Raw genomic sequence first — 24,766 nt, forward strand, 5'->3', positions numbered from 1 at the left:
CTGCACCTTCTCCAAAATTGACCATAGAGTTAGTCACAAAACAGGCCTCAAAAGATATAAAAATATAAAAACAAACCTATACATCATATCAGATCACTATTGACTAAAGCTGGTCTTTAATAACAAGACAACAAAAAGTCCACATAAATATGGAAGCTGAACAATGTACTACTCAATGATAACATGATCAAGGAAGAAATAAAAACATTAATTTTTTTTAGAATTTAATGGAAATGAAAGCACAACATACATAAACTTATAGGATGCAATGAAAGCAGTACAAAGATGAAAAACTCATAGCTCTGAGTGCCTGCAAAAAGAAACAGGAGAGAGCATATACTATCAGCTTGACAGCACACCAGAAAGCTCTGGAACAAAATGAAGCAGATACACCCAAGAGGAATAGACAGTAGGAAATAATCAAAGGCAGAGCAGAAATAAAATTAGAAACAAAAAAAACTAGACAAAAAAATCATCAAAATCAGGAGCTGATAGAGAAAAATCAGCAAGATTGATAAACCTTTAGGCAGACTAACTAGAGGGCACAGAGAGAGTATCCAAATTAACAAAATCAGAAATGAAAGGGGAGACATGACAGAAACTGAAAAAATTCAAGTCATCTGATCCTACTACAAAAGCCTATAATCCACAAAACTGGAAAACCTGGGCAAAATGCACAATTTTCTAGACAGATACCAGGTACCAAAGTTAAATCAGGATCAGATAAACCATCTAACCATCTAAACAACCCCATAACACCTAAAGAAATAGAAGCAGTCATCAAAAGCTTCCCAAGCCAAAAAAAAAAAAAAAAAAAAAAAAAAAAAAAAAAAAAAAAAAAAAAGCCCAGGACCAGATAGGTTTAGTGGAGAATTCTATTAGACTTTCACAGAAGACCTAATACCAATACTCTCCAAACTATTCCACAAATTAGAAACAGAGGAACACTACCCAACTAGTTCTCCGAAGCCACAATTATGCTCATACCTAAACCACACAAAAACCCTACAAAGAATGTTAGACCAATTTCCCTCATGAACATCAATGAAAAATATTCAATAGAACTCTTGCAAACCAAATCCAAGAACACATCAAAACATTCATGTACCATGATCATGTAGGCTTCATCCCAGGGATGCAGAGATGGTTCAATATACAAAAATTCATCATAATCTATCACATAAACAAATCAAAGAAAAAATCACAAGATCATCTCATTAGATGCTGAGAAAGCATTTGACAAAATTCAACACCCCTTCTTGTTAAAAGTCTTGGAAAGAGCAAGAATTCAAGGCTCATACCTAAACATAGTAAAAGCAATATACAACAAACTGGTAGCCAACATCAAACTAAATGGTGAGAAACTTGAAGCAATCCACTAAAATCAGGGATTAGACAAAGCTACCACTCTCCTCCTATCTATTCAATATAATACTGGAAGTCCTGGCCAGAGCAGTCAGACAACAAGAACAACAACAAAAACTCAAAGGGATACAAGTCAGAAAGGAAGGAGTCAAAATACCACTATTTGCTGATGATATGATAGCATATTTAAGTGACCCCAAAAATTCCACCAGAGAATTTCTTCAGCTGATCAACAAGCAAAGTAGATGGTTATAAAATTAAACAACTCCATAGTCTTTCTCTGCTCAAAGTACAAACATGCTGAGAAATTAGGGAATACGATTCACAATAGTCACAATATGAAATACCTTGGTGTGACCCTAACTAAGCAAGTGAAACATATGACACGAACTTACTTCAAATCTTTGAAGAAGGAAGTTGAAGTTCTCAGAAAATGGAAAGATCTCCCATACTAATTGATTGGAAGGACTAACATTGTAAAAATGGGCCATCTTGCCAAAAGCAATCTATAGATTCAATGCAATTCCCATCAAAATTCCAACTCAATTCTTCATAGAGCTGGAAAGAGCAATTTGCAAATTCATCTGGAATAACAAAAAACCTAGGCTAGGGAAATATATTCTCAACAATAAAAGAACTTTCCAGGGAATCACCATCTCTGACCTCAAGCTATATTACAATTCAATTGTGATAAAAACCACATGGTATTGGTACGGAGATAGGCAGGTAGATCAATGGAACAGAATAAAAGATCCAGAAATGAACCAACACACCTATGGTGACTTGATCTTCAACATAGGTGCTAAAAATATTCAATGCAAAAGGGCAACCTCTTCACCGAATGTGTTGTTCAACTGGCAGTCAGCATGCAGAAGAAGGAAATTCAATCCATTCTTATGTCCCTGTACAAAGCTCAAGTCCATGTGGACCAAAGACCTCCACATAAAACTAGGTATACTGAAACTAATAGAACAGAGGGTGATGGAGAGCTTAGAACACATAAGCACAGGATAAAATTTCCTGAACAGAACACCAATGGCTTATGCTCTAAGATCAAGAACCAATAAATGGGACCTCGTGAAATTTCTATAAGGCTAAGGACACTGTCAAGGAAACAAAATGGCAGCCAACAGACTGAGAAAAGATCTTTACCAATCAGATATTTGATAGAAAGCTAGTATCTAATATATATGAAGAATTCAAGAAATTAGACTCCAGAGAATCAAACAATCCTATTAAAAATGGGGTACAGAGTTAAACAACTCTCAACTGAGGAATACCAAATGGCCAAGAAGCATCTAAAAAAATGCTCAATATCCCTAGTCATTAGGGAAATGCAAATCAAAACAACCCTGAGATTCCACCCGACACCAGTCAGAATGGCTAAGATCAAAAACTCAAATGCCAGTCGATGATGGTGAAGATGTGGAGAAAGAGGAACATTCCTCCACTGTTGATGGGGTTGTAATCTGGTACAACAACTCTGGAAATCAGCCTGGCAGTTCCTCAAAAAACTAGACATAGTACTACCTGAAGAACCAGTTATTCTACTCTTGGCATATACCCAAAAGTAGCTCCAACACATGTTCCAACAGGTTTATAGCAGCCTTATTGATAACAGCCAGAAGCTAGAAAGAACCCAGATGTCCTTCAACAGACTTGGATACAGAAAATGTAGTACATTTTCACAGTGGAGTATTACTCAGCTATTAGAAACAATGACTTTATGAGATTTCTAGGCACATGATGGCACTAGAGACTATCATCCTGAGTGAGGTAACCTAGTCTCAAAAACAACATACTCACTGATTAGCAAATACTAGCCCCAGAAGGCTCTGAATACCCAAGAAGCAATTCACAGACCTTGTGAAGCTCAAAGAAGGAAGGCCAGAATGTGGATGCCTTAGTCCTTAGAAGGGAGAGCAAAACAACCACAAGGTCAAATAGAGGAACAAAGATTGAAGAAAAGATCAGATGATGCTTCACCTTGGGATCCACCCCATATGCAGCCACCAAACCCAAGTACTATTGCTGATGCCAAGAAGTACTTATTGGCAGGAACCAGATAGAGATGCCTCCTTAGGGGTTCTGCCAGAGTCACACAGACACAGTTGAGCATGCTTGCAGCTAACCATCGGACTGAACAATGGGACCCCAATGAAGGTGCTAAAAGGACCAAAGGAATTGAAAGGGGTTTCAACATTATCAACCAAACAAATCCTCCAGAGCTCCCAGGGACAAAAACACCAACCACTGAGCACACATTAAGAAACCTATGGCTTCAGTTAAATATGTAGCAGAAGATTCCAATGTCTGGCATCAATGTGAGACGAGGTCTTTGGTCTAGAGAGGGCATATTTTCCTAATGTAGAGGAATGACAAGGCACTGAGGTGAAGAGGGAAATTAGGAGCGAGAGCGCCTTCGTGGAAACAAGTGGAGGGGGAGGGGGAATGAAAGCTGGGTGAGGGAATGGGATAACATTTCAAATGTAAATACAGAGTGTATCCAACTTAAAAATAAAAAGGAAAAAAATGATGATGATGATGATGGCTGTAAAAGTGGCCCAGCTGTTAAGTGTATATACTGCTCTTGCAGAGGACCCAGGTTTACTTCCTAGCACCCATAACGGGCATCTCACAACTACCTCTAATTCCCTGATGCCCTCTTGTGCCTGCTGGGGCACCTGCACTCAGGTACACATACCTCATGCATATCAGTAAAGAATAAACTTAATCTTTTACAAATGAAATAAAAATATTAACATAAGCATCTGTCCAGTTACAGTCTCTGGATTCCTGGGTTTTTGAGGAGAGACAAGTTTGTGAGCACACAGGAGCTCTTTCCTAAAAGTGAGTCTGACTAAGACTGGCAGTGTTTCCCTGCCAGAGCAGCTGTGTACCTGCTGCCGCAGAGATGCTCAGCCTGGCTAGCACTCCTGCCCTGCTCAGCTTCTCTGGGGAACAACCATCTAATCTCTGAAAAGAGACCATCAATCATTATCCATGGGTCAAAGTTTCCAGCTAGGCTGGAGGAAACATTTTGATTAATGCCTTCATGGTAACCTGGGTGGTGCCAAGGGCTGGGACTTGTGATGAGAAGGAAGTAAGCAATGATTGTTTTTAATAACCTTGCTCACTTCCCTTCTTCTAGCTCTTATCACAAAATTCTAAATTTATTCCACACTAGTAAAACTTGGTCTAGATATGTTATGATGGAGATTCTGTCTCCTAGGAACCGTAGTAAAAGAAAGAATACTTGAGCCTCTAATACATAGTACAATTTGGATTTATATAGCTGGGCTTTTTTCCCCCTGAGAATTCAAATAAAACTGGTTTCATTTGCCTTGAATAATGAAGAAAGCAAGGACTTCTAGCAGATTTCAATAGACTTCAAGTACTCAGTAGATCCTTATCCAAACAGTCCCGAGATCATGGTGTCAGATACAAGAAGATAAGTTAGGACTCTTGATGAAAATATTTACCAGCCTAGAAGATTCACAAGAGCCTTTGGAATCTTCCTGGGCTAAATTGAGTGGAGCAACGAATCTCTCCAGCAGCAGCATAAGAACTCCTTAGTGTATGAGGGTTAGCATAGCAAGCAAGAATACTAACCTGCTTATGCTAATGTGTAACAGTGGCTGATAGAGGGCTGGGCAGTGCAGGCTCAGGGACCTGGCTTTGATTCCAAGGACACACAGGAAAATGAGGCTGTGCAATAATAATCATGCAATTATAGCCTGAGCACTGGGAGGGAAGGGGGAGGGGAAATTGTGGATAAGAGCAACTGAAAGATTTGGTAACATTTGCATGGGGCTCTCTCTCTCTCTCTCTCTCTCTCTCTCTCTATATATATATATATATATATATATATATATATCTATATATATATATATATAGCTATTCTAATGTTAACAGGCTTAGCTGGAGCCGGCATAAGTCTATGAACTGGCATTCTTTTGAACTCTGCAGACTCCCAGTCATTGGTGGGAACTGTCATCAAGTGCTGAGACACTTAGTTTGTTGGTATTTATATGCATTTTTCTTTTTACTAATATGCTATGTTTACATCCACAGTTTGTTGAAAGTAACAACTGTGTTGGCCTATTTGGGAATACATTTAGGGAAATTAGGGGGGGGAGACAGAACTTTGTGCAGGCTAGGCAAATGATTTCTGATGCCTGCATTTACTTCTCTTAAGCATATAAAGCAGTGACTCTCTGAAGAAGGATATTGTGAGTTTTGAGAGATGGCTCAGAGGTTGAGAGCACTGACTGCTCTTCCAGATGACCTGAGTTCAAATCCCAGCAACCACATGGTGGTGGAATCTGGTGCCTCTAGGCAATACGTAGGCAGAACACTGAAACATGGGGGGGGGGGGAGAGAGAGGAGAGAGAGAGAGAGAGAGAGAGAGAGAGAGAGAGAGAGAGAGAGAGAGAGAGAGAGAGAGAGAGAGAGGAGAGAGAGAGGGGGGAGAGAGAGGGGGGAGAGAGAGAGAGAGGAAAGAGAGAGAGAGAGAGAGAGAGAGAGAGAGAGAGAGAGAAGAGAGAGAGAGGAGAGAGAGAGTTTTTAAAGTACATTATTCTCAGTGCTCTTGAGGATGTGAACATCCATCTACTTCTTAGTCTAAGAGGGAAACAAAAATCCCTCTCTCCAGGTATTTGTAGATTCCATATTCTCATTGGCTCAAACTCTTACCAAAAAGGAAAAGAACAGAAAGAGCTATCATCTTCTATTTTCTTATTACAACACTTAAAATTCCCTAGCACGAAAAAAAAAAAAAAGAAAAAAAGAAAGAAAAGAAAAGAAAGAAAGAAAGAAAGAAAGAAAGAAAGAAAAAGATTATGTGCTTGTTTAAAATGAGTGAAGGACAAATTGCCTCAGAGAAAAGCATGAGTCTATACAGAGAATCCTGTGTGTATGTAATTGCAAACCATGTTTTGCAGAGTAGCCCCAGTAACAGAATGAAGACCTATGCATAGTGGGGATTTCCACACTCTGCACTCAGTGCGCATCTAATGTGAAAGAAACAGGTGCATGGGCTGCCTCTCTTTTTTAAACCTCTGGGTACTTAATTTCCTAAGTCTAGAGTAACCAATGTCTTTCCACTCCAAGACAAACATGGCATCTACCTGCTGATCCATGCCCCTTGCTAAAGCAAGAGATTTAATGAGATCACTTGGGGTATGGGGGAGCCTATGTGCCAGGGAAAGAACACAACCAGGAGAGCTGGGAAACAGAGAAGGGGTGTTTTGATGTTACAGAAAAGGCAGAAGTGCAGATGGAGAACTAAGGAGAAGAAGCTCTGTCAAGAGACAGAGACTGCCTAATCTGGAGAGTCAGCAACAAGGCAGGCAACAGGAGCTTTGCAAGACCCAGGACAGGTACAAACTGTGTTCACAGTTGGTGTGTGCAAACATCTAAGCTCCCCAAACCCCAAATCTTTTCACTCTAGGTAAATAGAAAAGTAAATAAATACCAACAAAATTTTAGTTGTAAAAAGGAACTGCTTTGGAGGTGGGAGATGTGGGCAGGGTGTCTGTCTATAACTATGAGGCATTTAGATTCCTAGCACCCCACCTAAGTGCCAGACAGGCATGGCAGCCAACCTGTAATCCCAGCACTTGAGAAATGGGGACAGGGAGTCTCCACAGCAAGCTAGCTGTCCTAGACTTGCCAGAACTGACAAGCTTCAGGGGCTCAAGTGAGAGACCTTAACTCAATATATAATGTTGAGAGTGATCAAAGATATCTAACATCAGCCTCTGGTCTCCACGTGCACAGCACACATGTTCCCACCCACATACAAGCATGTACACACAGACAGTATGCACAGAAAGATAATATAAAATGGACTGCTCATGTTATGAACAAGTTTTAGTGAAGAGGAATTATAAAGCAACCCTGAAGATACTTGTTTTGGATTGTGGCTATTGTCACTTCTCAGAACATACACATCCTAAACTGTAACTTTGGCAAGAAGTCCTCTTTCCTATAAATCCAAGACAAAAAAAAAAAAAAATAGAATACCACACAGGTCTAAAATTAAAGGCCATAAATTCATCTAACAAGCCGCTATTGTACACGAGCAAACATGTTTTCATTAAAAATAAATCTACGCAAAGGCTTTTCCCTATGTTACTTGTTGTCATATCAAAGGCAACTGATTTTAATTTTTAACTTCTATACTAGGAATTAAAACAGCATTTGCTATGCTCTCATCAATGAACTATGCATACTCTACCTCAAAATAGGACTTCTATTTTTTAACCTAAGACTTTTGGGGTTGAGTGATTTAGCTGAAGCTCTGTGCTATCATTTAGACGGCCTTTTTTAGTCATCTTGTTTCCTGGCGTCAGGTCATCAATACTGGTGTACCATTTGTAAAGAATAAGTCCTACAAATACAAAAAAAAAAAAAAACCCAGCAATTTATAAATAAACAAGGTTATAATTAAATTTCTTGTGTTATTTTAGACTTTTGATAAAAAAATATTTTCCCAGCCATCATTTTACCAAAGTTACTAATTCCATTATTATGGTTATAATTTTATTTATTTTATATTCTACTTGCAACAATAAGGTGATTGATTTTTTAAAATGATACTAATATGTTCACATTTAAAAATATATACATTATCAAGAACACAAATTAAATTCAGTGATGAATACTGACCTTACAATCATTAATTGTTTCACAGAAATTTATTTTTCTTACTTATCCAGATACAGTGGTTAAAATTAAAGTTAAAGCTACTGATTATAATTATAAATTATAACTCAGAATTTGTCCGTATTTGTAAAACTAATTAAATCACCTTGTCTACATTTATAAAGAATGATCCTCTTTTCCTCAGCAGGCTTTTTTCCTATAATGTTGCTGATATAGCCCATCAGTGATCTCTTCCACATGCAGCATGTATGACATCAACTGATAAACATGTACGTTTGAGGTTAATATGGGCAGTTTAACCTTAGAAAGCACTTCTCAGCACTGCCATGGTGTAAACCACATGCTAATGTGTGTTTCTGGGCCAGAAATTGGAAACCCAAGACAATCAAGAAAACAAGTATTCACTTAGGCCGGAAAATGACTTTATCATGTAAGGAGCCAGTCCATTATTATAATCAAGAAAGTCACAAACTCTCTCTCTGACTCTGGCTCTAGCTTTCCTAGCTCTTAGAATCTTTCTGCGCTCTCTACTATGTCTATCGCCTGTCTACGGCAGCACAAGCACACACCTTTAGAAATGACCGCCTGCTGTTTGAGTAGATGGAAGATATGATGGTGATTGTATAAAAGGTGTAGGAGGCTGGACTCCAAATGATAGAAAACCCATGTATTCTTTAAAAAAAATTTTTTTTTTGGTATTTTGCCATGCAGTATCACTAACATGAGAGTCCCGGGGTTAGAACACTGCTCACTCAAGTGTAAGATTCTCACTGGCTACTCTTAATGACCTCAGTGGTCAATCATGATTGGTCAAATCTTTTATCATCTAGTATAAATCAATTATAATACATTTTCCTGTCATAGCTGGAGAGATTACATCAGAATCAAAGTTTTCAATTCATAAAATAATTTTGAGGTCCAAAGTTAGTCTGTGGGAGCAAGGAGAGCAGAGTGATTATGATAGTATTCTTCCTTTCCTCCCAGTTTAACAATACAGAAAAAATAAGAACCAAAGACAGTGACACAGTTTGTCTATGACAAGTGGTGTTTGTATTCAAGTTCAGACAGCTAGTTGTTACAGACTGTTTTTCCCCTTGCTCACTTATGAAGACTCTAATGAACTGTGTGGTAATACTGGATGAGTTGATGAATGGCAGCAACAAAGGTACTGATAGTCAATCAGCAAAATTAAAGGAAACAACAAGAGAATAAAAAAAGAAAAAATTTCCCAAATTCACAGTCTGCTGAATGGAATACCTCTTCTTTCCTCCTTATCTCCAAAAGCAGATCACCCTTGTTTCGGACTATGTGTCCCATGACATTACAGGTAGAACCTTATAGCTGGTGAATACGAGCAAAGCGCTGTTGAGTTGAATTTCAGATTGACCCTAAGGATAGAGAAGACTTTGAGTGACCAATGGGAATGAGACTCAGGTCATTCTATTTCTTTCCTAAAAGTATGTCTTAGTACCCACTCCAATGCTTTGAACCTAGGCTGTCCCTATAGCCAACTGTAAATGGGCTGTAGCAATATACAGCAAACCAACAGCCAACATCAAACTTAATGGCGGGAAACTTGAAGCAATCCCACTAAAATCAGGGACTCGACAAGGCTGCCCACTCTCCCCCTACCTATTCAACATAGTACTGGAAGTCCTGGCTGGAGCAATTAGACAGCAAAAGGAGATCAAGGGGATACAAATCAAAAAGGAAGAGATAAAAACATCACTCTTTGCTGATGACATGATAGTGTACTTGAGTGACCCCAAAAATTCCACCAGAGAACTCCTACAGCTGATAAACAAGTTCAGCAAAGTGGCTGGATACAAAATTAACTCAAACAAATCAGTAGCCTTCCTATACTCAAAGGACAAACATGTGGAGAAAGAAATTAGGGAAAACGTACCCTTCACAATCGTCACAAAAACTATGAAATACCTTGGTGTGACTCTAACTAAGCAAGTGAAGGACCTGTATGACAAGAACTTCAAACCTCTAAAGAAAGAAATTGAGGAGGATCTCAGAAAATGGAAAGATCTCCCATGCTCATGGATTGGAAAAATCAACATCTTAAAAATGGCCATCCTACCAAAAGCAATCTACAGATTCAATGCAATCCCCATCAAAATTCCAAGCCAGTTCTTCATGGAATTGGAAAGATCAATGTGCAATTTCATATGGAATAACAAAAGACCTAGAATAGCAAAATCCATCCTCAACAAAAAAAAAAAAAAAAAAAAAAAAAAATCTGCGGGAATCACTATCCCTGACCTCAAGCTATATTACAAGGCAATTGTGCTGAAAACTGCATGATACTGGTACAGAAATAGGCATGTGGATCAATGGAATAGAATAGAAGATCCAGAAATGAGCCCTCATGTATATGGTCACCTGATTTTTGACAAAGGAGCAGTAAACATTCAATGGAAAAAGGACAGCCTATTCAACAAATGGTGCTGGTCCAACTGGCACTCAGCATGCAAAAGAATGAAAATAGACCCTTTCTTATCTCCTTGTACAAATCTCAAGTGTAAGTGGATCAAAGATCTCCACATCAAACCAGATACACTGAAACTATTAGATGAGAAAGTAGGGAAAACCTTAGAACACATAGGCACAGGAGAAAATTTCCTGAACAAAACACCAATGGCTCAAGCTCTAAGGTCAAAGATTAACAAATGGGACTTAATGAGATTGCAAAGTTTCTGTAAGGCTAAGGACATCGTCAAGAAAACAAACGGCAACCAACAGAATGGGAAAAGATCTTTACCAACACCACATCAGATAGAGGCCTAATATCCAAGGTATACAAGGAACTCAAAAAGCTAGACACCAGAGAATCAAATAACCCTATTAAAAAATGGGGTACAGAGCTAAACAAAACGTTTTCAGTTGAGGAACACCGAATGGCCGAGAAACATCTGAGAACTGCCTTCTGAGAAACCATGTGACCTAGAGTAGGCTAATCTAGCTGACATTTTTGGAAGACCACTGCCCCCACTGTGGCACTTCTTCCCTTGTCCTTTTGTTCTCCTCTACCCCCTGACATGAGCTATATAAACTAGCCCTGCTATTTTAATAAACGAGCTGTCTTCTGAAAGTTTCCTAAGTTATTCTTACCAACATTACTTATCACTGCCTGAGACCCCTTTCCCCAGCTCCTTATCCTGAGAAGACCATTGCACAGAGGCAAGGGACCCACAGAAATACCCATTTTTGCATATTTCTTACACACCTTCAACAAGAGAAAGATGTGGAGGGCCGTATCCAACATGGTGAACCCCAAACTGAGACACTGATGACTTCATACTTTGTGGCTTTCTTTGGTTCTAGTGCAGTGCTAGCCATTCAGATGACAGAAACACAGTGGGATATGATTTCTTTGGAGGAAGAAAAGAGAAAAGCCTAATATCCAAGGTATTGTAAAGAGGGAATTCAGGCAGTTTGGGGAAACACCTGCTTAAGAATATCAAATAACAGAGAAGCACCTAAAGAAATGTTCAACATCCTTAGTCATCAGGGAAATGCAAATCAAAACAACCCTGAGATTCTATCCCACACCAGTCAGAATGGCTAATATCAAAAACTCATATGACAGTAAATGCTGGCAAGGATATGGAAAAAGAGGAACACTCCTTCATTGTTAGTGGGATTGCAAGCTGCTACAACCACTCTAAAATCAGTCTAGCAGTTCCTCAGAAATTTGGACATAGTACTGCCTGAGGACCCAGCTATACCACTTCTGGGCATATACCCAAAAGAAGCTCCAACATATAACAAGAACACATGCTCCACTATGTTTATATCAGCCTTATTTATAATAGCCAGAAGCAAAAAAGAACTCAGATGTCCTTCAACAGAGGAAAGAACACAGAAATGTGGTATATTTACACAATGGATTACTGCTCAGCTATTAAAAACAATGACTTCATGAAATTTTTAGGCAAATGTATGGAACTAGAAAATATCCTCCTGAGTGAGGTAAGCTAATTACAAAAAAACACACATGGTATGCACTCATTGATAAGTGAATATTAGCCCAAAAGCTTGGAATACCCAAGATATAATTCACAGTCCACATGATGCTCAAGAAGGAGGAAAATAAAAGAGTGGATGCTTCAGTCCTTCTTAGAAGGGGGAACAAAATACAGGAGAAAATACAGAAACAAAATGTAGAGCAGAGTCTGAAAGAAAGGCCATCCAGAGACTTTCTCATCTGGGGATCCATCCCATATATAGACACCAAACCCAGACAATATTGTGGATGCCAAGAAGTACTTGCTGACAGGATCTTGATATAGCTGTCTACTGAGAGGCTCTGCCAGAGTCTGACAAATACAGAGGTGGATGCTCACAGCCAACATTTAAACTGAGAATGGGATCCTCAATGGAGGACTTAGAGAAAGGACTAAAGGAGCTGAAGGGTTTTTGCAACCACCTAGGAAGAACAACAATATCAGCCAACCACCCTCCCAAAGCTCTGAGAGACTAAACTACCAACTAAAGAGTACACCTGGAGGGTCCCATGGCTTCAGCAGCATAAGTAGCAGAGGATGGCATTATCAAGTATCAATGAGCAGAGAGGTTCTTTGTCCTGTGAAAGTTTCATGCCCCAGTGTAGGGGAATGGCAGGGCAGGGAGGTGGGAAAGATTGGGTGGGAGGGTGGGGGAGCACTCTCATAGAGAAAGGGGGAGAAGGAATGGATAGGGGGATTCCAGAGGGGAAACCAGGAAAGGGGATAATATATGAAAAGTAAGTAAAAAAAAAATCCAATTTTTTTAAATGGAAAAAAAAGAAATAAGAGTAAAGACACTAAGAATAAACTACCATGGCTAAAGTAACCACTCTGACCAGTAAATAACCCTCTGACCTTGAACAGTATATTTAAATATTCCATGATATAGAATTAAGTAAAGCAATACAAGTAGTAGCTCCTCTGTATGATGGTTTGGATTAGACAATCAGTACCTGCAAAGATCTTAGCACCATCTTTAGACCTCATGAGATTCTTATTCATTAATATTTACATTGCCATCACCACCACTGCCACCATCCTCCTTTAGGCTGATCCATGACATTGCATGTCTCCAGTCCCCGATCTTTATGTAAATAATCAACACTTAATGGATTCCCTAAGGCTAAACTGGTTCTTGATCGATCCTTGGGTAAATATTTTTTATATAGAAGATCTACCCATATCCTTTTGTCTCCAACAGAAACAAAGACACAACTGGCTGGCCTCTACTTTAATATCTTCTTATTCTAAAAGATATTACGGGTAGTCTTGAAAGGCATAGAGAGTTGTCACCCTCAAATGTTATCATAACCTGAATTCATTTTTAGCCAGGGACTAGCCCAGGATAAGGATGTTTGAACACTGATGAGCTAGGCACCTGGATATACAGTTCAAAAAAAATCCTAGGTTTTAGTCAAGGACTTTAGATTCCAGATGTACACAAGCTACTGCATAGCTGTAACTGACCTTTTTGTTTCTTTCATCGATTTAATGATTACCACTACACTTTGGTAAGCAAGACAGGGGTAAAACAAAAACTCCTGCTCTTCTTTTAGTAGCAATAGCCATAAGCAGATCATGGAGTCCATGACATATACTCAGCATTTATTTTCTTTCCATCCAAAGAGGAAAATGACAATTAAATTGTGGAACTGCTCAACAAAATGAACACAAAAAGTAGCCAGTATATGAATAAACATGAAGATTCTTTTTCCTCATTGACAGTTCTTAATTGAGATCTGACTACTCAATAGATTATGAGGTTCATAGTCTGTGTAGAATGAAATATATAACAAATACAACTAGAAAAGAAGAAAAGATGGAAGTTTCTGATGCACTGTGTAGTGTGGTATATATTAAAGAAATTGTGATTATAATGTTGTCTTAGTTAGGCTTTTACTACTGTGAACAGACACTATGACCAAGGCAAGTCTTATAAAGGACACTATTTAATTAGAGTTGGCTTACAGGTTCAAAGGTTCAGTCCATTATCATCAACGCAGGAGCTTGGCAGCATCCAGGCAAGGTATGATGTAGAAAGAGCTGAGGGCTCTACAACTTGTTCCAAGGGCAAACAGGAGAACACTGACTTTCAGGCAGCTAGTATGAGGGTCTTAAAGCACCCAAAAAATGCTCCAACATATAACAAAGACACGTTTCACTATGTTTATAACAGCCTTATTTATAATAACCGAAAGCTTGGAAGAATCCAGATGTCCTTCAAAAGAGCAATGGATACAAAAAATATGGTACATTTACATAATAGAGTACTACTCGGTTATTAAAAACAATGACTTCATGAAATTTTTAGGCATATAGATGGAATTAGAAAATATCATTCTGAGTGAGGTAACCTAATCACAGAAGAACACACATGGTACACACTCACTGATAAGTGAATATTAGAATATTAGCCCAAAAGCTTGGAATACCCAAGATACAATTCACAGACCACATGAAGCTCAAAAAGAAGGAAGATGAAAGAGTGGATGCTTCAGTCCTTCTTAGAAGGGGGAACAAAATACAGGATAAAATACAGAGACAAAGTGTAAAGCAGAGCCTGGAAGAAAGGCCATTCAGAGACTTCCCCACCTGGGGATCCAGCCCATATACAGACACCAAACCAGACAATACTGTGAATGCCAAGAAGCACTAGCTGACAGGAACCTGAAATAGCTGTCTCCTGAGAGGCTCTGCTAGAGTCTGACAAATAAAGAGGTGGATGCTCACAGCCAACCATTGGATTGAGAATGGGATCCCCAATGGAGGAGTAAGAGAAAGGACTGAAGGAGCTGAAGGGGTTTGCAACCCATAGGAAGAAGAACAAGAATTCCAACCAACCTTAGCCCCCAGAGCTCCCTGAGACTAAACCTGCAACCAAAGAGTACACATTGAGGGACCTATAGCTCCAGCATATGTAGCAGAGGATAGCCTTATCAGACATCAATGGGAGGAGAGGCCCTGGTCCTGGGAAGGCTTGAGGTCCTAGTGTAGATGCCTGGACGAGGAGGCAGGAGTGAGTGAGTGGGCGGGGGAGTACCCTCATAGAAATAGGAGAGGAAGGATGGGATGGGGTTCCTGAAGGGGAAACTGGAAAAGGGAATAACATTTGAAATGTAAATAAATAAAATATCCAATGATAACAATGCATACCCACAGTGACACACAATGCACACTTTCTTTATCAAGGCCACTCCTCCAAATAGTGCCCTGAGCCAAGCACATTCAAAAGATGACAAATGTGTTATGAAATGTAGGGTATTTGCTAAAAAATCAAGAGCAAACAATGGACACAAATAATAGTCAATTCCAAATGAATACAAAATAATAAAATGGAAACAAAGAACAGATCAAAAATAATTAACAACAAGGTAACAGCTTGAATCTAAATATTATACATTTTTTGAAAATTCCCCTTTTATTCAAAGAGACTATATCTTTAGCTAGACCTCAAAACTGAGCTGATAATACACTGTAAGATCTCTCAAGACTTAAGACTGATATTCTGCTCAGACTATTTGTTTAATCTGCTCTTAAGAGAACATGGTGACAGCCAACCTCACTTGCCTTGGATTTCCCATATAATCAGCTTTTACAACCTACAATCATTCATTGCTGCAATTTTAAACTGTGTACTTTTTCATGTCCCCAACCTAGAAAGTAATGCATGTGTGTATGTGTGTGTGTATATATGTGTTTGTGTGTGTGTGTGCATGCCTGTATCTATGCACGTGTACATATGTGCACCTATGTATGCATGTGTGTGTGCATGTGTATGCAAGTGTCCATGTGTTTGTGCATGTGTGCACATTTGCACATGTGCATGTGTGTTTGTGTATGTATGTGTGTTATGGTCACCATTCACAAAAACCATCAAACATGTCAAGTGACTTTATACAACAACTATTCATGATAAATGTTGAAAGCAACATACAGATATTGCTTAATGATATGTTTACAGTATTCAATGCTTTGAAATCAGTTGAGAGCAGTTGGAATAAATAATTTGAGTCCTTGAAAAAAAAAAAAACTCTGCTAAAGATTTCTCTAAAGTATTTCTCACCCCTTCCCCATGCCACACTTTCTGTAGTATTCAAGATACAGAGAAAAGCCCTTTGTTAGAGACGGTCAGGCATCAGGCACACAGAGACAGGACAGACAGGTACACCACACAAAATATGGCAAGTGGTGTAGTCAGATTCCTAGTCATGCCTCAAAAAGGACAAACAGACAACACACAGACTACAGACAAGCCCTAAAGCACAAACTAAAGACAGACAGAAGACACTAGGAAAGAAGCGAAAAGTTAAAAGTAAGGCTCACTCTTGTTCAAATCCTTCCAGGGGGAAATGGGCTATGTTTTTTAATTTTCTCAATGCAACAAACACTATCTAAAATACATTTGAAGACCTCTCCAAATATACCAATAATGTCATTGAATGTAAATGGTATAAACATCCAAATAAAAATATAACTGTTAGGCAGGAAAGATGTCCCAGAAGGTAAGAACACTGACTGATTTTCTGAGGACTCAGATTGGTGTCTCACAACTGTAACTCCAGTTCCAGGGCACCTGGTGCCCTCTTTTGGCCTCAGCTGGCACCTGGCATGTAAAAAGTACACAGATATATATGCAGACAAGAGACCCAGGCTCATAAAATAAAATTTTAAACTTAAATAAATGAAATAACAATATTGTTAAATGGTTTAACATATAAAATTGGATTGTGTTCTACCTATAAGGAAATGGCTTTAAATATAAAGTCATGGACTGGTTAAGATAAAAAAAATAGAAATATATTTTCTATGCAAATAATAGTCAAAAAGAAAGATAGGCTAGGATCATAGCTCAATGGATAAAATTCTTACTTTGCAAACATGAGAAATGGAGTTTGGATCCCAGAACCATGTACAGATCAGGCAAGTGTGGTGGCTGCCTGTAACCCAGCACTCAGTAGGCAGAGGTGGGATCCCCAGCCAGAGTCAGCATGCTCTGAGTTCAGCAGCAAAGTTTTCCTCAGTGAATACGATGGGAGATATTGAAGAATATTCCAGATGTCACCTTCTGCATGTACACATATGTGCACTCACATGCAAACATATATTTATGCATTTCAAATACACACACACCACACATACATTCCAAAAGAAAGACAGTCTATCTGGTGAGCTTGAATAGGTTACTTAACTGTTGGCACTTAATTTTCTTCCCCTTGTTTACAATAAAGATGAGATGACCATCTTTTAACGTTATTCAGTTTAACTGAGGTAATGTGAGGTTTGTTATTCAGTTTCTATTAAGTATTTAGTGCCTGATAAATATGGTGTTGAACAGTTACTGCAGCTTCTGGGATTGCTGTAGAAACCGCAGTCAGGCATCTTCTGGAACAGCTTCCTAAATGCTCCTTGTGTCCATAGCTTTTCCATCTTGGCCTGGGCTGAAATTCCAGCTCACATTCAGAGGACATTTGTGTTTTGGTGTTTTGAAAATGAATGCCCGTTCCAATGTAGGTCACTTAGGTAGTCGGGGTTGGTGAGTTGCAAAGCCTTTGGCAAAGGTAGCTGTGTTTGTCTTTAAGCACAGCAGAGCGAGGGCTGTCTGTCATTCCTGAGCCGGCTGGAGGCTGGCTTCTCTCTGCCCCCAAGGAGAAGGTATGTGTGCCAGCCAACAGGGTGTAGTGGCAGATGTGAGTGCAGAAAAGCAGGAAAGACACCTGGACGCTGTGGGGTGCGTTCTCTGTCAGTGGACAAACGAAAAGGGAACACACATTCTTCCGTTTCTGTCATGACATTACGGAAAGATAATGTAACGCAGATGCTCAGGATAAATAATTCAGGAGAAAACAAGAGACATAGAGTCTCAGGGTCCTGAACAGCAGCCAAGACCTCTGTGGAAGCAGCTCTGTGCTCCCTCCATCTGACAAAGTCTGGACTGTATCCGGATGTAAACCCTTGCTAAGGTGAAAACATTGCAATTTTAGGGCTGGAAGCTGAACTTGGGCTCCAGTGCTTCCAGCACCTGTTCCTAAACACTCGCCTTTGGGCTCTAATTCTTTGTCTGTACATCAAATTGCCCTCTCGCCTATCTTCCTCTCTGAGTCCTTACCCACTGATGTTCCCATCTCTCCCAAGGCAAATGTCTTATCCTAACTTCACTGAACATTAGCATTCGGTTATAAATAACTTTCACATACCACTGTTGTAATGCTCCACGGCCATTAGTGAGCATGTGACACTTTCCTGAGTACTTGCATGCCCCATCTCACCATGTTAATTCTCACAAACACCATGGCAAGAGGATTCTATTTTTCCAAGCAGGAGGAAACAGGGTTGAGATAGGTTAAGTGGTTCTCCAAAGGCCAGATGAATATTAAGTGGTAGAGTCAGAGTCAAAACCTGGGCAGTCTGACCCTAGAGTATCCTTTAACCTTTGTTACACTGTTCCATAAACTATGCAGCCGTTGTAGAAATTATGCAAAGTGGCTGATTGTATACTAATCAGTTGCCGGCCTTGCAGAGTAGTGATCGGCAGGGCAGGACTTCCTTCTCACCCACCTCCCATCACTCTTGGCTGGGCTCCTGTGGACATGTCCCTTACCTCTCTGAGCATTGTCACTCACCAGAATAATGACAGAATAATGACACTTCATGGATCCTTGGAAGAATCAACTAAGTGAAGCCATGTATAAATGACATGGAACATTGTCTGAGACATGCTAGACACACAGAGAGTAAATATTGGTGAACAGCTGATCATTTTAGTAACCAGTTTCTGGTTTTCACATTGTACATGAGAATCAGCTATGTAGTTAATCTGGAGAAGGCTAAAGCCACGAATGCTGTGAATAAACTAAAGGAAAAAGTCTGTTCTGAACAATTGGTGATTATGTAGTCTTATTTCTTGGGCATTATTAGAACGGGGCAGTAAAGACCAGGAACAGTTTTTCTCTTAGCAGTGATGTAGTCAGACCTGCCTAGGATGGGGCATAGAATTTTGTAATCAGCAATTCTGAAACAAATGTCACTGCACTTACTGGAATTGTCAGGATCTGAGCTGAAATGTATGGTGGAGTCAAATCTAGACTTTTTTATCATTAAAATTATAAAGGGAGGATAGTTGAAAGAGTGTTTGCCTAGCATATATGAAGCCTTGAATTCAATCCCCCTCCCTGCCCCAATAAGCTGAACATGGTGGTTCACATTTGTAATACCAGCATTAAGGATGTGGTAATAAGAATGTCAGAAGTTCAAGGTCATACAGAGGTACATTGTGAGTTCAAGGTCAGTTTGAGCTAAATTCATGCATGTGTATGCGCACACACACATATGAATATATATGTGTATACACACATCTGTATAAATGTGTAATAGTATAAACTAAATTTCATAACCAAGACCACTGATTGAGGAGGAAACAATTCTATCTCAACATTGCCAAGCAGTGGATACTTAAGCTGCTTGCAGATTATACCTATCATGGAGACACTGAATTAATCAACAAATAAATCAATAAATAAACATTAATGACATTCCCTAAATAATATATTTTATTAGTGAATTCTATAAGTGATGAAACATAAGGTAATTTCTTACAGTATTTCATGCTACGTGCTTTCATAATAGAATATCTTAGTGGAGAAAACTTTAGATTCAAATGCAGGAATGATCATCTAATTATTGATGAGGGCATTTTCTAATGAGTCAAACCGTCTAGTGGAGTCCTTTTTAATTCTTCTTTGGTTAATCTATTTTAGTCCTAAAGCCTGTATAGTGGAGCTAAGGTGTGGAGGTATACCCAAACACATGTGCCAATATCCCTTTCATTCAGCTCTTGAGTTAATATTTATTGCTGTTGAATGTTTATTATTCTGTGAATGTTTATCTTACCCACTGAAGCCAGCTGTTTTAAGTAGTTACATTGTTCTTGTATCTCCATCATAATGGACTACTAAAAACCACTTTTGCATCCTTTGTCCTCTGTCAACACTTCCTAAATAAGTAATTATCTTTATTCACCACTGCATGATTTCACAGATTCCTCTCTTATGGGTAGAAACTCCTCTCTCAAGATAAAAATAAAAATGGCAAATGACATTTTTCAGTGTCATTATATGGTGGCCCATCTCAGTGATCCCTCATTTACCTTAATTTAGTTCTTCAGCAAAGCAATTAATTGTATATATTTTATTAACATTAAAGGAGGGTTAGAGAAGTGGCTCAGTGGACAAAACACTTGCCTGCAGGTATGAGGACCAGAACACTCATAAAACCCAGGCAGACACAGCAACTGCCTATAACCCAGCACACAGAAGACAGAGCATCCCCAAGACATCTGGCTGGCTAGATTAGCTGCAATTGCTGGGGTCTAGGTGCAGCATGAAACCCCGTGTCTACAAATAAAGTGAGGAGCTTCAGGCCTCCACAGCCACTTATTCACACTCACTTACATGAAAAACACACATACACATGCATGTATATCATGCGTATAGTCACGTTTAAGATGCTTTTAAAGGGGGAGTTGATATTTGAGATTTATCTAAGCACCATGACATGCGACAATCCCCCTACCTGCTTTAATGAGCTCTGTTCTAGTGGTAGAGAGAAGGAGCCATGGATGAACACGTTTAGAGAGGCATCACAGTCTTCCTAAGATACTGATCTATGGAGGTGATACATGTTTCATCATGTAAATAACCTGTCTTCCTTAGAGGCAATCTAAACCATGCATGTACCAATGGATCCAGCCCAGGAAGATGAAATAAGCTGCCCATTTTTCTTTCAAAACAAACAGTAATGGACAAACACAGGACAAAAATGCATATTCATCCAGCTCCTGCTTCCTGGCTCTCAAGAGTGCCTTTGTCCAACCGTGATGTCCACAACCCTCTCAGCAGTAGTAGAAATTTAACTCGGATCTCCGCTTTCACTCTGGCAGGACAGTGCTGGCTTTCATCACCACCACTTTGATAAAGGCTATGAGAGAAAGCAATCCTTCTGGGGATATCCTGAAGTTACCGAACATTCCCAGAGGGCTCCTGCTTATGAAGTACCAGTTGCTGGTCCTGCCGTAAAAGTCCCTGAGGTCCCCAAAGATGTCTTGAGGCTTGAGTGAGAGCCAAGCCTGCTCCCACACGTGCTGGGCCAGATGCCACTCACTTTGGAGTCCACATCTGGTGCTGTCAATGTGCTTAGCCATTGCTGGATGGGTAAGGAAGCCAATATGCTGGTCATTCTCCTTCCAAGCTTGTTAAAAAACAGAAAGTGTTTGTGCTAGCATTTAAATTTGTTCTTTGTTTTGTCTTCCTGTCTATTAAAATGACTTTAGTGTAGCTGAACGTTTTGTGTATAATGATGTACCGCCTCTACTCGCCATCTCTAGAATGATAGTGTTACGACCGCACTCCCACTGTGCAATACTTGAATGAATCAGGGTTTAACTTAAAAGACTGGCTGTTGTATCTGTGTTTTGAGCTGCCTTGTGACTCTCATAAAGATGTAATTTTGACTTTCATGTATCCGTTTGAAATGAGTGTAGAAAAGAGACATGGTGTGAGGGTGACCAAGAAAAGAGCACAGGACTGTGGATTAATTTCCTGCAGCCAGGAAATACTGCCTGACTGTACTCAGCCAGAGCTTACAATCTTCACTGAGGAGAGGGGCGCTGCTCAGATGTGGATTTCAAGGTGTCTTGTGCACAAGGAAAAAATAGGAATTACCGTTGTAAAATTTGAATAGTAAATTAGCTCTTCATTGTCTGGTAAAGGAGAATCAACCAAATGAGTTACATATAGCAAGCTACCGGAATTTCATCCAAAAATCCCATCTTCTACAGCAAATTAGAAATGGTCAAGTGTTTAGAGCAGAGCCTGCCACTCTGCTGCTTAGACCAGTTCCTGTGTAGTCATCTTGTCAGACTAGACATGTTATGTGGGGGTGGGGAGGGTAACTTGAATCTGTTGAGAAGTGGGGGTCTGGGGGGTCACATTCAGTCTGACCAGGCCGAGAGTTGTGCAAAGAATTGCTGGCAGTTTCAGACAGTTTTGACAAGTCCCTGGGAGAAGTAGTCTTGTTCAAATTCTCATGCAAACTCTAAGTCATTCGAGTCAATTGCATTCTTATTGATGCAGGAAATAGAGATGAGAGAGCCATTTAGAAGAACGTTTCAGAATTGGATACAAACAAGCTGTCAATGACAGAGTGAGCTCTGCTTGGAAATGGAGTTGTGACCAATGGTTTGCATCCTTCCTTAGTGCTATTATAAAGGGTGGGCCTGGGATAAAATGATCAGAGTAATAAGAAAAACAGTGACAATAAACAACTTATCTGGAGTCCATTGAGAAAGCTCCTGGGTAAAGGTGACCCGAGAGTCACCACTTAACCCACACAAAAAGTAAAAGGTGAGAACTGAGGATACAAAGTTGTAGTCAGACATCCACACTCATGCAGTAGTCTGCGCGCTCTCTCTCTCTCTCAATCTCTCTTTCTCCCTCTCCCTCCCCCTCTCCCTCTGTGTGTGTGTGTCCATACACCAATGAACAATAATAATATTTCAATTTCTATTATACAGAAAATACAATAAAATTCCCTCCATTCAATTATTTTTTATGGATTTCCTTCCCTAAATGAAGCTATAGATTTTTATTCACACGTAATCAAATGCTGTTTGATATGTTTGAAATTTTTGTACTGAGAACTTTTTTTTAAGAAGAAACCTGGGAAAATTCCATGTTGAAAGTCTAAAGTGTCTTCCCTTTTTTACACTTATTTTTGGTAGAAAATTGAAAGCAAAATATAGAAATCTGGTTTTGACCTTTTATTCTGGTTAATGAGATATTTTAGCCCAAATATGTTAGCAAAAGAATCCTATGCTTTGATTGCACAATGCTTAGGTATTAGCATATGACATGGTCATGACATTTAATGCTTCATGACTTGCATATTAATAGAGGTGGGGTGTGGAAGGCAGATGTCCTGAGGGCAAAGTGAGCCTTCCCCACCCTTCAAGAATTCATCACTTTCCTGACTTCAGTTCCAAGGGACTAATGAAGTCCAAACAGCTGTAGGGAGGCATCTCCTGCAGCCCCATAATTCTGAGAAAGTCCAAGTAGCATTTTCCACAGAATTCACATATTTAGAGCTCATATTTTGGGTTGTTTCAAGAAAAATTAAAGGTGAACTTCTTGCCCTTTATGTGTGTGTGTGTGTGTGTGTGTGTGTGTGTGTGTGTATGTGTGTGTGTGTATGTGTGTGTGTGTGTTACCATAACAACTAGAGACAGCTTATTGTTTAATTAAACAGAATTGCATGAGTGGCTACATTAGTGAAAGAAGTATTTTATAACCTCACCTTGCAAAAAGTAATTTAAAAAATTATCTATTTATTTCCTACTCCTCAACTAAACATGCTGTTTACAGGTTTTGGTTTTTGTTTGGGGGAACTTTTATGGTAATATTTGAGGTGATAATGAGTTGTCTCTTGGAAACCATTAGGGCTACAGTTAGCTAGGGTTCGTAGGAGAAAATGTGGGGAGAAAGAAGCTGGAAATGAATCTGACAGAAACCAATCATATGGCTTGGCATTAGTAATGACCCTTTGGACCCACATTGATCTCCCTTGTTTGGGTTGTGAATTTGCCCCCATCAGATGCTCAGCGCTTCAGATTTACAGCAAAGCTGCTGTTAGAGGGGAATGCTAAAGATGACATCACAACCCAGGACTAGAATGCTTCCCCATCCCACACACTCATCAGCAGACACTCAGGACCCAAGAATGTTCTTTAAAACAGCTATGTTGCTTACTAAGGTTTGTCTGAAATCATAATTATACCTACAAAAAAAACAAAAAACTGTTCTCAAAGTGCCAGAACCACCAAAGCATCTGGTCTATTTGCCCTCTAACCTCACCCTGTGCCAGCATATTCCTCTCCCGAGGTTGCTCTCACAGGGAATAAATAGCCCACTCACAAAGTGAACACGGAGTGTGCTCACCCTGTGGACTGCAGCCTTGCTGTGTGCAAGGTTCCGGCTCCATCTCTAAGGAGACTGATCTGTCTCCCACAGTCTTTTCTCAATTTCAGTGCCTTGATGCATACAGCATTCATTTCTCCAAGGGGGGGGCATTGTCAAGTTTTTATAATTAAAATGATCTTCTTCCTATACTTCTGTGTCTTCCCTCTCTCTTTCACTCGAACACACACACACACACACACACACACACACACACACACGGGGTAGGAGAGGAGAAGGAGAGTGAAAGGAGGAGGGAGAGAAGGAGAGGGAGAGAGGGAGGGAGGGAGGGAGAGGGGGTGACTTAAACATATACATTCAGATATTTAAAAAAAAAATCTCACCTTCAATCCTTGGATCATGTAGACAAGCATGCTGACTTGCTTCAGTCAGAGAAGTTGGAATTGGGTTCTGGAGGCTGAAGTGGGTTGGGTAGATGCTCTACCTTATAACTATGCTTCCTACAGGAAAAAGAAGGAATTGGTTTTCCATGTATCCAGGAGAGGCAATTTGTTACATTGCACACACCAAATTCTGTATTAGTGGATATTTGCAGGAAAGTGTGTGCCTTGTTCTGCATCGAAGGGATAACATTTGCCTACTTTGAGACATCCTTAGAGTTGGACAATATGGTGGTGGTTTGGATGAACCCCCCCCCCCCCCATAAGCTCATCGATTAAAGTGTCTGGTTCCCAAGTGGCGGACTGTTTA

Source organism: Micromys minutus (assembly GCF_963924665.1).
Source record: "Micromys minutus genome assembly, chromosome: 3".
Lineage (NCBI taxonomy): Eukaryota > Metazoa > Chordata > Mammalia > Rodentia > Muridae > Micromys > Micromys minutus.